We start from the raw sequence: 15571 nt of genomic DNA on the forward strand, positions 1-15571 counted from the left end.
ACTGTTTGGATCACGGTTTGACTTAATTACATATTGCATGCGACGCAGAATGAATGCACAGAAGTCATGAACAACAATTAATGGAATATAAAGCCATTTTTCCTGGAAGCGCAGATGATAGAGGAAACCAAGCATGGAGTTTTGACTCCAAATATTTTCTCAAATGTTCAATATAGTTGAATCAGTTGACTGAGAGAATCCAGCAAGATTTCTTACTTCTTTCTCATCCTTTTCAAATCATACTTGGATGATTATAGCAGGGTGGATAAGAGGGTAGTCGTCTTAATAAAATAAATGTTCTCCGAAAAGAATGCAGCTTATCCCCAGAATATAGACATAGTCAGCAGGAGTAACCTTTCCATACAAACTAATAAGACCACGCTATCTCACCCCTTGCCATAAGGGAACCACCTCCAGGCTTCACAATGAACAAGAGACAATTTTGAGAAAATGCTTCATTGTACATAAACATGTTCACTTGTTTGAAATATGGTGAAGGTTGATTCAACTGACTTGATGGCTTGTTGCCTCTGTTTTGGAGTACAATTTCCGTATGTTTTTACAGCATTGGTGTCATTGAAAAGTATGACATGATATTGCCAATGGTTTAGGAATTGCGACTCTTCCATAGACATCACAAGTAGGGATTGCAAAATCGAACCAAAAGTTCAATACCGGTATTCGGTATTTTTTAGGTCTTAATACCAGGATACCGGTTTTAATATCGGTCGTAAAAATCTTAGGAAAAGAAAGAAAACATAGGTGTTTCTTTGTTTTATTTGCCAGTTTTATTAGAGAGTTTAAATATCACAAAAAATCATTTGTAACTTATAAATTAAAACAGTATATAAAATAATCACAAAAAGTAAAAGAACATCTTATTTATTTAAATCACAAAAAAGTATAAATATCACTATTAAGTCTGTGGTACTATTACAAATTTTTGAAATGTGATCTTAAAAAACATAATGCATCAATTGTACTGTCATTAAGCCTCGAACGTAATTTTGTGCAAATATTACCAGCTGTCGAAAACGCTCTTTCGGCATCTACGCTGGTTGGTGGTACTGGTAGCAATGCACGATATACTTTTTTCCAAGTATGTGCCTCAAAATCCCTCATCTTCAAATAAATCGATTTCTCGTCGGTTGGTTTTGGATATAGCTGATTTTTGTATTGTATTTGGGTTTGTTGAATTTTTGTTTATTTATAGCTAATTTTAATTTTTGTTCAAGAGATACTTCTTTTTCACTATCGACTTAGTGTCATCATAATCTTCAATAACTGTCGAATTCTTCTGAATGTGGATAGGTTTGTGGGTAAAAAAGAAAATTTACTATGAACTTGATCAGATTTGAATTGGTAGGTCTCTTTTCTTCTTTTTCATTTTCATTTTTAAAATCATTGTAATTATGTAATTACCGTAAAAAATTCTGTATCACTAATTATCTGTAATGTTTATGTCTCATAAAACCGCACATCTTCATTGTTAAATGTAAACATCTCCTCCTTTCATCTTTCCTCTCACCCCTATTCTGTCGAATTAAACCCATCCTAACGTATGCGCAAAAGCGCGGAGGGTTTTACAATCCGTTGTTAAACAGTATTTTATCACTTCTCTTGATTCTACGATGCAACTTTGCATTCACAGTCTAATTAATTTCGTCCGTTAGGGAGACATAAAAACAAAAATGTAAACTATTTTGCTATGTTGGCGATCCCTGAACATATAGTGGAGACAATTTAAAAAATGTCTTGTAAATATTGAAAAAATGGTATTTAAACTTGTGAATACCGGTATTATAAAATTGTACAAATGGCTGAAAATACCTGTTTTCAGTAACCCGGTATACCGGTATTGCAATCCCTAGTTACATGGAAGAAGTTTTCCTTTTGGGCAGTTTTTACTATAATAAGGTTCCGGAGATGACTATTCCGGAATGACTATCTCAGAATTTATCTGGGATAAAGACTGCTTGTGCTTTCGATGCACTATGTGATTTAAAATTCCATAATCCCTCCCAATGTGCTTTTTTTCCATCCATTGTTATGTTTCGCAGATGCTACATTAACACATTTCCTGTACCCTATATATAGCACTCCTTGCATGCCCCAAATAATTGACTTTATCTGCCACCAAGCAATCATCACACAGCATTCCAACGATCAAACCGTTTTCGGACTCTGACAGATCAGTCATTATTGAGTTATTCCAAAGAGCACGGTAGACGCATACAACGCCTGTGTCTGATGTTAAGCGACTGATACCTAACCCCTAAGTGACAGTTATTAAGTGTTAAGTGACATGTGCATCCTGCTACTTTAAAATGAGCCATACCTTTTTCAGGGAAGTTCATATTATTTTTTCATCCGTCTGTATATGTCCAAGTGAATCGAAAGAGTTAAATAATACAAATTTATTAAATTACATGACACAGATTTTTTTAAATGTCCTAGAAAAATTTTTCTAGCTTTAATCTTTTAGAAAATATGTTTCATATCAAGTTCATTATATACAGACACGTGCTAAATATTATACTTTTCTAGAATTAGCTTGCAAGGAGAATTAACTAAATTCTTTAAGGCTGTCTTTTGTCAACATGAGGGTAGCACTTTCAAATAAGCTAATTTTTCTCATGGACGTGTTACGTGTTCCTGGAGATTAATTTTATTTTTATTTTATATGAAAATATATATTGTTGAAAAATAGGTTTAACATTTTTTTGTATAAATGAAACAAAAAGGTATATAGTAAAATTATCGAAACCATTGAAACTGCAGCTGTTTTTAAATTTTAAAGTAATGTAGAAATCATATTTGTGCTATAATATTTCCAGAAACCATCGCAGAAAAATGTGTTATAAAGCATAATAATTTTTTAGGCTAGGTTAATGCATTTTCCCCTTATTTTTAAAAGCTTAAATTTAATTCTATAAATGCAATGAAGTGCCAAAAAAAATATGTCTAATATACCTACAATGCGCCAGCACAAAATAGGTAGTAGGTCAAAATAGTAAGCTTTATAATTAAAAAATAAACTTAAAAATGTTTTAAAACATTTTTTCAAGTTAGGTAATAAATTTCTTTGGAATAATACTAATATCACTTGCAAGATTCATTTTATCAATTCACAATCCATATGAAAAAGTGCAGGTTCATTAAAGTTTTGTAAAACTATTGAGGAAACACGGAAAATATAGTAAATTTCAATAAAATTTTTGAACAAAATTCGGAAATTTCTTCCTTTTTGAATCTATATATACTAGACAATATGTAACTGTAATGCCCAATTTGCTAAACTAATTTCCAGGAAAAAAAGTCTCTTTTGATCAAATTTGCAACAAGATGATGATTTATAGATAGTTATTCTAGTCTATAAACATTTCATTCTAAGTTTTTGATTTGTACATAATATTATTTGCAAGTAATGAATACAATCCATAGAGAAAAAGTTTTTTTTGTAATATACAATGTAATCTAATCTAATTGGATAAAAAGCATAATAACAGTTGTATATTCTTTAGGCAATTAATTGGCTGTTCAAAAAATATTCTTAACTTTGGAAATGGATATGTTACCTTATTACGGGGTGAAAAAATTAGTTATTCTCTTTTAAATAAAAATGTTACTACCCAGAAAAGATAATTTTAAAATGATGTGGATATTAAACAGATCTCTAAAATGAATCATGGAACATAGTGATGCTTTAAATGGATCAGAAAGATATTTAAAAAGGGGCAAATTTAAAGAATAGTTTGCTTTCCTTTTTTTTCACTTTTAATATGAGTGTAATTTTTAAAATTCTATTGAAGTACATGTTATACAGAAGTGAAAAAACGACAAATTTTTCATATCTATATCTACACTATTTTTTATTTTTATTGATTTTGAAAAATTCGATTTGGTTGAAAGAAAGCAGGATTGTCAAAAGGTGATAATAAGTTTTTTCCTATCAGTCAAAATTCATAAACCGAAAAGAAAAAATAATTTTCTAAAAGTTATAGTCTATAATTTCACTACACTACTATGATTTCACTACATCAAGTGATCGATTTTCATAATAGTTGTTTTTCCAAGAAAAAAAAAGCTGCAAATTCAATTAAAAGTTAATATTTTGCATCAATTCTTTAGCCTGTATTCGCTTTCCAATGACCATTACACCAGTAAACATTACTTTAAAAAGTTTTTTGGGTATAAAAGTTCTTGTAGGCAACTTTCAATGGCTCTGTTATATTTAAAGAAATTATATAGATTTTTTCAAGATATAACTCAGATATTGACATGAATCTTTTACCAGCTATTTCTTTCTACATACGCATACCAAAAAAGTTTCCGAAAATTTCACCTTAAGAGTTAAATAAAAAAAATCAAATTTACATTTTATAAAATTTATTAAAGCTCTAAATAAATAATCACAATGTTCTATTATTTCATTCAACGTTCTGCGTAATATCTATAATATATTTTAATTTAAAATCCTCTCATCAGAATTGTAGCTTTCTATTTAAACATGAAAAACTGTTGATAAGAAGCGAAACCTTTTCATCCTGCTATCCAGTAACATATCCAGATGGAAAATTATGTCAGATTTGGACAACCAGTTAAACGTCATAAGCTAATAAAATTTTGGTAGCTTATGATGTGTTATTTTTTTCCGTCCAAATTTTGTTATTTTTCTGATAATTCTACAGGATTAATGTGCTTTCCTAAATTACCAAATCCAGAAAGAATTAATCATCATTTCCGTATTATTGGCAAAGCAAAAGTTGCTGTAGGTTCGTACATACAGATTTCATTAGTCATTTTCATATCAGTGGAGTTATATTATTAAAATAAAGAAAATGTTTTTATTTTTAAGTTTTACTGTTTTTAGAGCTAAGAATCGGATTTATTCCATTACAGAAATCAATATTCTTACCTGATTCAAATATCAATATAATTACACTGTTCTTTTTGTCTGATTACTGGCATACTAAATTCGGAAGCTTATGAAGTAATTAAAACTCTATTATTCTTAATTTTATAATCTCAATTTATTTTTCCTAGACATGGCATAAAAATATATGAAGATAATTTAAATTGCGTGGTGGAGCAGATTCAATTAAGTAAAAGATTAGATTGCAAATGCGAATTAATCATATTAGCCAATATTTTTAAAGCTAAACCTTTCTACTAATAATAAGTATGTACTGAGATAAAATATATAGATGGACTTACACAGTAAATCTTTTAAGACATACTTGCATATGATATCATATATGATATGATACTTGCATATGATATGATGAAGATTTGCCAGTTAATAATAAGAAAATAAAGTGATAGATTCATTTGAAAAGAGAAATAAAGAGAGATTCATGTATTACATATTGCAGTTTCAATAAAATTTAAAGAAATGTTTTCAGAGAATGTAACTATGATGCAATAAGCTTGTGAAGTTAAACATATTGATGGATAAACGTTCAAATATATATATATATATATATATATATATATATATATATATATATATATATATATATATATATATATATATATATATATATATATATATATATATATATATATATATGCGTTGTTGATTTTTAAATTTCACCTAATATTACATTCAATAAATTTTATAATTCTAGATATTGTGTCCATTAAATTTTTCATTTGCTTAAATTATATTTCAATCGTCTGAAAATATGGCTTTGAAATTAAAAATTGAATAAATTAAAATCGTATCTAAACAAATCTGTGAGAAACAGTTATCGGGACTTCCATCATTTTCTGTTACGCTGAAAGGCTATGCCGCATAATTTTTTCTATCAATGACATCTGAATAATTTCGCACTTTTAAAAAACTTTAGTCCGTATCTGATTTTGAATTATGACGGAAATGTAAATTATAAACTTATATAATTTATTATGTCACAACAATGTGTAAATCAATTATTCCGCTTGAAAAAGTATAAAAAGTTTTTAAGCTGTTGCTAAGTATGATTTATATTTTCTTAGTGAAAAAATTTCGTATTTCAACAAAGGTTAGGTCTTTAAAATTGCGAAGTAAAATTATTTCTGTAACTCATTTTGTTATTAAACAAGTTTATGATGTTTTAAATTTAATGTCATTTCCAAATGCGATTATATATATATACATAATGAAACTGAAAAAGAAACATTTCTCTAAAAAAATGCTTTTACAATAAACATTTTCATTTAAAAATATAGTAGTTTCGTCTACCGATGTAACTTTATTTAAGAGACTTACAATAAAAAACCGTATACTTCAAAACTTTAAAAAAAAAAAAAAAAAAAACAACCTTCATATATTTTTCATTATTTAAGGAAAGTATTATTTTTTAGAAGGAATAAAAATACATGCTATTGATTTAAATGGATTTATTACAACCTAAAAATTATTAATTGTTCTGTTTTATTGTCACAAAATTTTAGATTATTAATTACCGAAAAAGAATTAGATCAGTCTTGAGAAGACTAAAATGGAATATCATCGCTGCTTTCAGTAATTTAAAACATGTAACTTATTACCACCAAATATAGAAATACTGGAAAATGGTGTGGTACTTATGATTTAACAACGTGATAATTATAAGACTTACAATTGATAAACACAATAAAAATCTTAAAATGTGATCAAGTATTAATTGTAAGTTTTGTAAGAATTGTAAAATAAATAATACACGTCAGAAATAAGCAGCAAAAGTGCGGAATCGAAACTCATGCGCAGTTTCTTAAATAAATAAAATGCTTTCTGCGGTTAAGATATTGTGTTAATTAAAGTTAAATTTTTATTTTTATTCCTCCTAAATACAGATTTTAAAGTGCAATGAAATCTTAATGTCCTTTAAAATCATACATCTGACAAACATTATTATATATCAAAAATATACAAATCTTATATGTGATAATATGCTTTAATACATTGCATTTGTATTAGTGATAATATTTTTTAATGAGTTGATATGTGTATGCAATAAATCCATCGATATAAAAATAATCAGAATTTTCTTTAAACATTGAAGAAGAAGAATTATATATTACAAATGTTTCTACTAGTCCTAGAGGATGGGAGTACATGATTTGATTTTTTAAAAAATAAAATTACGTAAGCAGAGTAGTGAATTTAAAAAATAATGGTATAACAAAGAAACACGTTTTCAATCAAAGTTTGAAGCAAATGATCACAAAGATAAAGTAGATCTGACAATGATTACATAGCGAATTTTATTGTGCTTGGAGTAATTATAATCCATCCATGGAATTCATGATTTTTCTTATTTTATTTCTCTTATTATATTCATATTATCTATAAAATACAATGCAGATTATATATCATTAAGACAGTCAATGCTATCAAAAGAGATTATTTTTTGGTGTAATAAAATAATTTACATAGGATATTTATTATGATATATATTTTTTATATTATAATTTAAATTCATTACAATTGCAATTTTTATTTTAAATTCCTCATAGCTTATATAAAGATTCTAAGACAATAATTGGCAGAAGTAAAATTTTGCTTTCAATTTAATTAATATTTCCGATTATTTCAATAACAACAAGAAATGATAAAAGTTATTTTCAAAATGATAAAAGATTTTATTTTAAAATTATTATTTCTGATTTTTGCTAACTATGAATGATAATATTTGACTATTAAAGTTCTTTAAGGTAATTAGAGCCTTAGTATTATTGCAAAATGTATAGGAATTTAGGCACAAAATGTTTTCCTGAGTATGCTTAGCCAATGGTAAATCGTTCATTATTTTTGTTGTTGTTCATTTCTGCATGTTGGAAAGGGCATTTAAAATATTGCCATCAAACATATTTTCTACGTATGTTCTCACAAAGATTCTCTTCTAGATTTTTTATTATCCTCCTGTCTCATATAGCATAGAAATCCAATCTTTATAATTTTACGTCGTTTACTTTCTAGATAATTTTCTTAGATTTATTATAACTGCCTGTAAAAAAAAACTAATGCACTCAAATGTACGAGGAGCTTTTATTCACCTTCCGATGAACCATAAGAAAATGATGAGGAAAGAGAAAAAAAATGTATTATCAAAATTTATGTACAAACTTAATCCCCATACTTATCGGCTTAATCGCTTTATTTATCTACATAATCGCCTTACTTATCGACACAATTGCCTAACTTATTTATAAAACTGTCATAAATATTCAAGCATTTGTCACGTTGGTGAATCATTTTCCCAATCTCGTTCTTCGAAGAACACTTTCATCAATGATGTGAGATAAGGCTTAACATTGTCTGAAACTCCTCATAAGTTTGGAAAATTTGATCATGTAATCAATTCTTACTGCAGGAAGAAATCTCTCAGTTTTATGAAGAGGCCATACGCAGATGAACAAATCCATTTAAATTGTTCCAGAAAGAAATGACCATGGCAGTTTAAGATATTGAGCATCTGCATTTAGCGATTATTTTATTCTTTCAACAAATAAAAAAAAACTTTAATAAAAATTCTGTTAACCCTTTCTTACATTTCATTACAGATTTCCTCGGGTCACTTATTGCCGATTTTAATTGTAAAATTTATAGAATAAAATTAAATTTTCATTACACTTTGTAGTCTATCTCCTCTAAACATTAGGTAATATATATTAATTTATTTTAACTTATTATATAAATTCTGAAAAAATATTTTATTTGGAGCATCCATCTAAGCATCGAACGCATATTTTACTTTTTATACTGGCAGAAAAGTCTTACATGAGCTAAAAATAAATCCCAAATTATGAATTTCTTTAGCAAGAACTCCCTGATACTACTGTAAATTAAAGCCTTTCAGAAATAAATGTTTTCATCTTGAGTACATAATATACAAAACTAACTACTGATACAACGTTTTTGATGATTTAGCATTTCTGGAATACAAAAATTTATTGAAAACTACCAATACAGATAGTTTAATGAAGTGAGATTTTTTGGATTTTTGGCGCGCTACATGAACTATATGAATTACTATAAAATGTTGCGAATTATTTTCATCGTTAATTCATGATATCCTTCATTATGTCCTGCGACTTCATTCCTGCATATACTTAAGAATCTGCAGGGCATCAGGATATCTCGATTTCCTTATGAAATGCCCAGAATTCTACCTTTCAACTACATTTTTTATTATCAACTAAGATTCAATTTTCCATATTTCTTCGCAATCAGAATCCTTTTTTATTCTTAAATCAGATGAAAAATTTCACATTCTAGAATCCACGCAATTTATGAATAATATAAAGAAGGATATTGTATGATATGATTGGAGATAATTCCTAACATCATACAAATACAATACAACAGAAAATTTGAAAATATTTTTTTTTTCAAAATTCCAAAATATTTATTATAATGAATTATAATTTAAAAATTAAATGATAGAAGATAGTTAGATTTAAAAAATACTAGCGTTCAAATTTTAATAATTGTTTTAAATTTTTTTTAGTACAATTATGTTGTTGTTTTTAGAAACTGCTTTTCTTGATGAATGATTTTTATTATACACAAAATTATATAGCATTCATTTTTTTTTCATCTGATGCATTCAGAATATGGGTATACATAAATGAAAATCCCAAATTTCCAGTGTTATTAAACAAAACGAAGCAAAGTATTATATTGTTGTTCTCAGAAATTAAAAATTATATTTAATAGTTTAAATATAGCAGTTATAAATACTCAATATAAGCAGATACTTATATTACCGCTAATAACTAATAAACTTTCAAAGAGCTATAAAATACTTGCTTAAAAAAGTACGGTATGAGTTACCATACCTCTTAGATTTCCACTTTTTTCTCACGTTGAATACTTCTAATAGTTTTAAATTTAAATTTTCAACTATTCTTTTTGATTTGCGATTACCAACAAGATTTGCACTTTGCTTTGTGAAAACTCTGCATAATTTTGATGTTCATTTGCATAAACCCTTAATTTTACCTAAATTTGATATTGATTGTGATTATTTTGTTTGATGTTGTTGAAACAACTCTGTCTTCAGCTTTGCCACCAATTAATTTCATGTTTTTCTTAAATCAAATAACGAATTTTAAAATAAACTTGCATTGTCTAAATAATTATAGATGTTTATGACTATCAGCAAAAAAATTTATCAATACGTATAATTAATGGTAAATTTCGATTTCTTACCTTTAAAAGATGAATCATTGAATTTATTATTAAAAAAGTAAATTATATTTCTTTTTTCCTTAAATGTCTAATTTGATTCAGATAAAATGTCTAATTTGCCTGATGAAATGTCGAATTTGATTCTGAAATTTTTTGCAATAAATTCTTTTTATTTTATTATAAGTCTTTCTAAAAAAAGAAAAACATTTTCTACTCAAAGAAAAAAAAATGGTCATCTTTCGACCAATAATTCAGTTAAACTGTATATATTAAAAATATCTTTCCTCACAAAACAAGATAATATAATTATATTATATTATATTTCGTATTCGCAAATTTGATCTCTTAATATGGCTTGAGATTTAAATCCAGTCGTGGAAAATCGGAATGGCATTTTAGCGATTGTGGTATTTTTTCCAATGAGCGGTTTTATATGGATATGAATTTATTTTATTTGGTTTACAATCTTAGAAAATCTTATTTTCAAGAAAAATCTGTGATTTCCCGTAAATATCTTTTAAGCCACGTGACTGAAAAATAAAAACACATTAACTATTAATTTGTTTAGTCTAAATTAACGATTGAGCATATTTATTAATGAATCAACTAAATTTATTTTTGGTTGAAAAAAATAGAACGAATTTTTTAGCAATAAATTCGTGTATATTCAATAATTTAACTATTTAATGACTGATTTGTATATTTCAGCTATTCTACAATGAAACGTTAAAGAAGTAATTATATAAAAACAGCCAAAACAATTTGCTATTAAAATATTCTTGAATGTTTCGCCAAATGTTCACTTGGATGTTACGCCTATCAGAAACTGAAAATGACATTAAATAAAATTCGCATTAAGAGATAAGAACTTTTCTTTTTCATAATGAATAAACATATTTATTGATTGTTGTTCTTGTTGAAAAATCATTCCAGTGAAAAAAAAAAGAATATTAAAAATCATGGAATAAAAGCATGGCTGTTTCAGTCTCCATATTTATTTGATCATGCTTCTTATTTGATTTATTTGCTTAACTGTGCTCTGTAGATTGAGGCATACAGAAAGTAATTGTACTCAAATATTATTCATAGTTTTGATTGTAGAATAGTTCTGAATGTTTCACTGAGTGTTCGGTTGCACTGTACGCTTATCAGAAATCGTACTTCACAATAAAATAAAAAAAAAATCAGAGTGCATTTTTTATGAGAAAATTCACAATCATTATCAATAATTTCTTTTTTTGTATTATTCAATGAAAAAAAATGATGGCGAAATTAACAGCGAAAAGAATAAACGCATATCATTTACTTTTAGATATCATTAATTTCCTATCACATAAAAAAAGAAGCATATTAAATTCTTATTTTGTTATTTGATCTTTATCGCTAATGCATTTTCAGTTTTTGCACATTTTATTAAAATAAAAGCAGTTTTGCAGAAATTCATAATAAATTGTGGAAGTATGACAAAATATATTGCTTGATCCGCAATTCCTAGACTAAGATATGATGTCGAATGCATTAGAGCAATTTCGCACGACTCGATTAGTTTAGAAATATGAAATAGTTTTAAAAATTTGATTTAAGTAGAATTAAATTTTTCAATCGAAAATCATATTCTAATGTATTTAACATACAATGAAATTTATGAATCTTACAAATTATTCCATTTCTTTTATCTCGAATATTTTAATAATAGATAAAAAAAATCGTGTTTTGTTTTCTTCCTACTCACTATTTCGGTTCTTTATATTTTTTTCTGAATTAATTAATAAAAATTGGTGTAAAAAGAAATAATACAAATTAACATACACTCAATATAATTGACATTTTACATAAATTCAAAACATGCCACAAATAATATTTAATTCAAGAAATAAAATACCAAAGTATGCAATCAATACCAGTTTATTTTTCTTTAATACAAAATCAGAAGAAAGTAACAATATCACTACTTGTCACAAAACTCATTTAATGTAAAAGAAAATTAAGAATTATTCAATATTAAGTTAAAAAGTGCTCGAAAATTCTAATTTGTAAAATAAAAGAAATAAAAAAAAAAGTATGCCAAAAGAAAATGGGATTTGGAAATTCAAGATACACACCACGAAATAGCGAAATTCAAGAATTCAATTTTCAAAGGAAGTAGACAAATTCATTCAGATTAGAAATTAAAGAAGTTAAGCATAGAGACTTGGGTAACTTCCCTAAAGACCAGTGTATCCCAAAGCACTTCCATAGCCATATCCAAGACCAAATCTGTTGTATGCCAAACCATACGGATTCAATCCATAATCGTAACCGAGGGCTGGATTATAGGATGGAACTGCAGCAGCTACACCACGAGCGAGAAGACCATCAGAGACAATACCAGCGGCGAGTGGTGCATTTTGGACGACTGCTGGTTCATTGGTGTGTACATTAGCCCTAAGCCCGGCGTGGTCAGCGACGTAATGCACCTGTCGTCCGATTCCCCTGGCATCGAGATACCCGTATCGACCTGCAACTGCACCTCCGTGGTCTCGAGCTACTTCGACGTGCTCGTGACGATGAGGCTCCCTGACGTAGTATCCAGCTTGGTAAGGACGAGCGTAAGGATAAGCCTGGAAATGAGATAATAAGAAAGGTCATAATTTCCTAGGTAATAAGTTGAGATTTATTTTTGAAAATAAGTGCTCAAAAAATGGATTCGAATAAATATATAATTTGTTTCAATATAATGCTTTAGAGAAATATTATATTGAATTTTCTCGAATTTTTGCTAGTGTATTTTCTGAGATGATTCTTTACTAAACTTCGAAGGCAACGACATTTTGTTGAATGTCTTCTAACAAGATATGAAATTAAATGTTTTACAGTGATCTTTCATTATATTATAAATTATAAAATAGGACTTACTTTTATTATATTGATTTAAAATACCCTGGAGAATTGCGTTTAGACAGAAAGTAATAACGGAAACTCGTGTACTTTATGCATTGAGTAAAAATTTTTGAAATAAGGGCGTTGGAAAATAGAATTTAAAAATTCTGTTGCGCAAGTCTTAAAATTATTTTCTTAGATTTACTCTTCTTTGAAAAATAACTTTAGACATTTTTTAAATGGAAGTCACTCAGGGTCCCGTCATTAAATTTTAGTTATTCATTTATGTATTTTACAAAAGATTAATTTTAAGAATTGTAAATCTGTGATGGGAGAGTTCTCGACGGATTATTTTGTTATAATAAATAACATTATAATAAATAGAAATATAGCGAATTATGAAAATTCGAATACATGTTTGGTTAAATAAGACTGTCTAAAACTTGACATATCTAATATAAGCAAAGAATTCATATTTATTTAAAGATAACTCTGAAATTTTCTAAGCCGAAAATTATTTAAACTAAAGTGAAATATGCGAAAATAATTTGAGCGAGATTCTATAAGAATGTTTACAATAACTCTACCATTGTGATAAAACTATAGTCACTCCACATCTTTACTACGAAATCAACTGTGCGGAGTTCAAAACTGGTAAGGTTCCATTTACTAGTCCCTCAAATTTACTACAGGTAGACGATATCTTCTCGTTTGTTTTTGCCGGTGAAACAAATTTGATTATTTGTTCCATGCATTTTTGCAACAAACAAGGTTTTTTTAAAAAAAAATGTGAGAATTGTGTGTTCTGGGAGATGATGAGCGCTTTTAAAATATGCATTATATGAAATTTATATATATTTTTAAAATTTCAGGCCTGAAAATTGCATAAGAGTATTAAAATTGTTTTAATTCGTGTCATTGATTCTCGACAGGGATGGAAGACCAAATTGTTCTCCTTGAAACATATTCTTCAAAGTAAGAATTACAGCAGTTTTTCAGCTTGATTCATGCCAAAAAAGTAAGATCAACCAATGCTCTTAAAAGATACATTTTCCCTTTTTGAGATTTGTGGAGTTTGATTCTTAAACTGTATAGTTTTAAATAATTCAATAGCCAAAATCTAAATTATTCTTACAGGATTTAATGTATTTAAATATAATTAGCTATTAAATTTAAAAAATCAGAAAAACAACACGTTATTCAAGTTTATACAAAACTGGTCGGTCACGACGTTACATCTTATATTTGTGAAAAGTATTTTCATCAATTTTAATCAAGAATTATGTAAATTAATATCTCAGAAAAAATATTAATGCAATTTCGATTTTAATGGTGAAAATGTATAATAGTACTCACATTGTACAGGAGTTGACTAGCCTGGGAGAGAGAAATGCATGCCAATACAATTAGAAGAAACATCTGAAAACAATTAAATCTACCATTATTTTATTTGAGTTAATAAATAAATAGAAGATTATTAAAAATTTGGTTCAATTATTATTTTAGCGAAGTTCTTATATTTCAAGAAACATTCAAATCTAAAATTTAAAATGGAAGCATTGCTTTAGATCCGTTGTGATTCTCATATTGATATTATAATATATTAGTAATAAAGTTATCGTATTAATAATAAAGTCAAAAATAAGATTATCATAATGTAAATTCTTTTATTGTGCTTTTTATGTTATATTTTCTTAAAAGAAAATCGATATATTATCTAATTAAAATAATATTAATTATGGGAAAGTACTGAAATAAATTTTACAATTGTATTATTTTCAAGCAAAAAAACAACAACAATAGAAATAATACCATGAATGTGAGTATTTATTCCAGAAAATATCAACATAATAATGTTTATATGTTTTTTTTAAATTTTTTAAAATCTTTTCTTCATTGTTAAAATTAACTTTTAATATTATCATAGATTTTTTGTTTTGAATGCAGTAATTAAAATAATGAAAAAATATCGCTGTAAAATATACTTACAAATATTTTAAAAATCTATTAAACATTAGAGAACGATTGTTAGGATATAAAAATGTTAGATGCCATTGAAAAAATTTTTAAAAAAAATATTTACGAGGTGCAAAAGCGAATTTTGTGTAAAAATTATTAAAGAAAGTCAATGATTTTGAAGCGAAAATCTAATTACAATTTTGGAAACCTTTTCTTAGTGAATTATTTGTAAGTTTAACAATCTGTCCTGTAGAATGATTTGAAAATTATCTTGTCTAATATATTTTGTTTACAAATAATACATTACGCTCTAAATATTATCAAGTTGAAAGAAAATTGTTTTAACGAATTCGTCTAAAATATTTGAAATAAATTTATTATGATCGACAAGAAACACAGTTTAATTTGACATATTTGCTGTCCCTTTATTGTCTTTCAAGAAAACTTTTTACAATATTCATGAAATTCTGAATTTTAGGAAGAAATGAGAAAAAAAATTTGAACTGTACTTACTTTTAACGTTATTGTTACTTTCTTCTGAAAGACTTACTGCTTCGACGTAGAAGATGGTGTGTGGCGTTTCGTGTTTTCTGC

General features: G+C 26.9%; 1 long non-coding RNA gene across 1 annotated transcript; it reads right to left on the reverse strand.

The window, feature by feature from the left end:
* Nucleotides 1–12661: 12661 nt before the first annotated feature.
* LOC129983721 (uncharacterized) lies at nt 12662–15571 on the reverse strand. The gene is made up of 3 exons (XR_008785440.1): nt 15491–15571; nt 14375–14437; nt 12662–12759 (listed from the first exon to the last, which is right to left on the reverse strand). It is a non-coding gene; the product is annotated as an uncharacterized LOC129983721 (long non-coding RNA).

Source organism: Argiope bruennichi, chromosome 9 (assembly GCF_947563725.1).
Source record: "Argiope bruennichi chromosome 9, qqArgBrue1.1, whole genome shotgun sequence".
NCBI classification, from domain to species: Eukaryota; Metazoa; Arthropoda; class Arachnida; order Araneae; family Araneidae; genus Argiope; species Argiope bruennichi.